At 39.8% G+C, this 3,996-nt stretch overlaps 1 pseudogene; it reads left to right on the top strand.

The window, feature by feature from the left end:
• Window positions 1–1,151: 1,151 nt before the first annotated feature.
• Window positions 1,152–3,616, top strand: LOC118617649 (annotated as a pseudogene).
• The last annotated feature ends 380 nt before the right edge of the window (window positions 3,617–3,996 follow it).

The raw sequence follows: 3,996 nt of genomic DNA, 5'->3' as shown, positions 1-3,996 counted from the left end.
GGAGCTCCTGCTTCATGGGGGACTGTTGGATTGGGGAGATTTGGGGACTTAATTCTTGCCTTCATTCTCCATCTTTTAAATCCTAGATCTTTGACTATTGCCAGCCTTCAATTTTATGCAAACAACACACTTCATAAGAACAAAGTTTATGACATTCGATGTTTAAAAGTCATGCAAACATATTAAATTTCACTATAATAGTCAATTAACCCAAAAAACCAAAAAGATACTAATTTTGATATTGGATGGCAGTTTATCAGATGAGTAGATAGATAATATGAATTACTTAACCAGAATTAAGATAACTGCTAGGATTTCTCAGTGTCTCCAAATTCACAGAGAATGGATAATGAATGGATAAATGTGAACTCTTGAGATACGCTTATATAGAATACCTTCATGGTTATTCACATTTACACTATACAGAGTGAAAGGGGGGTTTAATAGGTAGAAAGACTAATTTGACCCAAAGACTGAGTCATGAAAACACCCACCATTAGGCAATACTTGATAAATTTCTCTGCTAAATAACTGGAATGCATCAAGGAACAATGCAGACAAGCTCCCTGCTCTCCTGGGACTCAGGGTTTAGTGGCTTGTTTGCATGTGATGTAAGGATGAATAAACCAGTCTATCTAGCTACACTTAATTAAATAACAAGTGTAGTCTCACTAATCCGGGGAATTAGAAGATTTGCAAAGTTTTCTGTTTGTGTGTTTGTCAGTTGAATGTGGCTTATATGCAGAGAGTGTACAAATATTAATGGTATGGTTCGATGCTTGATATATACTTAGGTACTACCTCCTCCCCCATCAAAAGTTAGAATATTTTCAGCATTTCAGAATCCAGTGTCATGCTCCCTGTATGGCACTAGCCATTTCCCTGGAGAAAACAATGAGTACTTTTATTTCTATCACCATAAATTAATGTTGCCTGATTTTCCCTCTTTTCATTTCATATTATATCTGCAAGATCCATCCATGTTTTTCATGTAGCTATATTTCTACTCATTGCTATATTGCCTTCAGTGGTGCAACTATGCCAGCATTTATTTCTCTCTTCAACTGGTAAAAGTTATTGGGGTCAGGTCTAGTTTGTGGTACTGCAGATACAGCTTCACAAGAAATGTGTGTCTCTGTGTTTTGATGGACATGAGCCCTGCACTCGCGTCTGCCATGTATTCCCTGATGGGAAACCCTGCATCCCAGGTTCTGAGAATATTTAACGTTAACATGTTTTCTGGCATTGGCAGCATTGTACTGATTTCAATGCCACCAACATTGTGCAAGTTCAGCTATTCTACACTGGTAAGTTTTTTCAGACCCTCGGTGAAACTTGGATTTGGGTCTTTTGAATTTGAATCCGTCTGGCATTTATGTCATAGTCTCTCATGTGGGTTTTAATTTGGTCTTGCTGTTCTAGGCCTTCACCTCCATTCACCTCCCACTCACCAGCTCACCCAGAGCGACCTCCAGGGCTGCAGACTCTGTTCAAGGTAAGTGCTCTCTACAGGCGGAACATTTAAAAAAATATTTTATGCCATATTTTTACTGTAGCTCTTTTATGTCTGCATAAGTTTATACACAAATACTTAACATTGTGTTATAACTGCCTGCAGTATTCAGTACAGGAACACACTGCACAAGTTCATAGCCCGGGAACAATAGGCTATACCATGTAGCCTAGGTGTGTAGTGGGCTATACCATACAGGTTTATACAAGTGCTCTCTATGATTCTTGCACGAGAAAGAAATCACCTGACAATGCTTTTCTCAGAATCTATCCTTGTTCTTTTTTTTTATTATTCCTCACCCGAGGATATTTTTTTTATTTATCTTCAGACAGTGGGAGGGAGAGAGAGAGAAAAAAAAAATCAACGTGAGACAGACATATAGATTGGTTGCCTCCCAAATGACCCCAACCAGGGCCAGAGACCAAACTGCAATTGAGGTACATGCCCTTGACTGGAATTAAACCTGAGACTCTTTGGTTCGTGCACCGACACTCTAACCACTGAGCCAAACTGGCAAGGGCTATTCTTAAGCAACACATAACTATATTTCACTCAAACTGCTCTTATCAAGATTACTAATGACACTCCTATTGCCAAATTTCATGGTTACTATTTGTTAGTACCTTTATCACCTTATTACCATCATTTGAGGTAAATTTGTGTCTTCTCAATACCCAAAGATTCTTCATTTATTTTCTATATCACATTGATCTTATGTATATTTTTTTTTAATTTTTTTGTCCACTGAGTGGATCACTAATTATAAAGACTGGAGTAAAAGGAGAGAGCTGTATTGGTGGCTATTACAGTAATTCATTAGTAGAGAAGTACAGAGACATAAATATACACAAGACATATTTCTTCAAAATATATTTTTATTTATATTTTAGAGAGAGGGAGAGAGAGAAACATCATTGAGAGAGGTACATCGACTGGCTGCCCCCTAGACAACCCCCACTGGGGATCGAGCCTGCAGCACAGCCATGTGCCCTGAATGGGAATTGAACTGGTGACCTCTTAGTCCAAGGGTCGATGCTCAACCACTGAGCCACACAAGCTGGGCGCAAGACATATTTTTTAATTAAAATCAGTAGAATTTAAAACCAATGTGGGCCAGTAAAAGAAAGGAAATAATATATCAAAAGGCTTACCTTTTCACTATGACAATTGGCTGAAGATGGGTGTTTGGGAAAGAAGCAGATCTGGGAAGAACTAAAGTGTGTCATCTAAGTGGATACACAGGTCTCATGGGATTGTAGACATACGCTCTAGAGTCCTTGGAATAAAATGTGAGCCATAGGAGAGTACCTATGAAAAGAAAGTAGATAGAAAAGAAATGGAAAACAGGATTGAGTCCTTGCTATTCTCAATATCCATAAATAAATCTCAGAAAGTAAAGCTATCACTGAATTACTGCAGACCCACAGGTATCACTGTCCAAATCTCGTATTCCATTCTCAGAAAGTACTGAGTTACCTGTGGACTAGAGTACTAAAACTCAACTCCTTTTCCCTTCACCCACCCTTTACCTGGGAAGCTCATTTAAAAGCACAGGAAGAGGCTGGAGGTCCTGTCTAGCATTGTAGGGCAACAGCAGTTGCTTTACACCAAGCGCTCCTGGATCCCAGACCCTCCTGAGCTCCACTGCACCTCCAGCAGAGCCTTACCTACTGGCTCCACTGGGCCTACCCTTGTCCACCCCGGTTTCCTCATGTTGGAGCTGACAGAAGAATGGCTGGAAACGTAAGTCCCTGTCGAAATGATGAAACCCTGTGACACTTTTTAATGAGTGAGTGCTCTGTGAGCTTTACTTCTCTGTGTAATCTGCTGAAGACAAACGTTAGCCCTGTTTCCATTTTTGCATCTATCAGTCGAGTGTCCTGTCCCATGAAGCAGGATTAGCAGATGATATAATCACAGCTCTCATATCTCCTACAGCTAGAGGTGTAAGGGGACCTCTGAAAGAATGAAGGTATTGAATTTTCTCTGCCTCTAATAAAACAAAATGGCCATGAGAAGAAGAAAGCATCTGGAACAATCTTGGGATGTGGTTAGGAGTGGGCAATCAAAATGGCCATGATGAAGAAGAAAGTTTTTTTCTGACTGGAAGAGATGAGTTTGCAAGATACAGTTTTCAAACACAGATGGGTTCCCTAGAAAGCTATGGAAAGAAACGTGATGAACAAGTCTGACACGAGTCTGTTGTATCGGTGAGAAGAATGAACTCCCTTACATAGAAATTATTTTCATTTTTTATTTTCTCTCTCTTTTTTTTTTATCCATTGATGTGTGTGTGTAAGAGAGAGAGAGCGAGAGAGAGAGAGAGGTTTGCTGTTCCATTCATTCATACATTCACTGGTCGCTTCTTGTATGTCCCCTGACCAGAAATGGAACCCACAACCTTGGCGTACCTGGACAACTCTCTAACCTATTGGGCTACCTGGCCAGAGCCAACACTGCTATTTTTTTTTTTTTTAATCATC

Source organism: Molossus molossus, unplaced genomic scaffold (genome assembly GCF_014108415.1).
Source record: "Molossus molossus isolate mMolMol1 unplaced genomic scaffold, mMolMol1.p scaffold_m16_p_5, whole genome shotgun sequence".
Taxonomy (NCBI): domain Eukaryota; kingdom Metazoa; phylum Chordata; class Mammalia; order Chiroptera; family Molossidae; genus Molossus; species Molossus molossus.
This window is presented reverse-complemented; position numbering and strand designations above follow the sequence as displayed.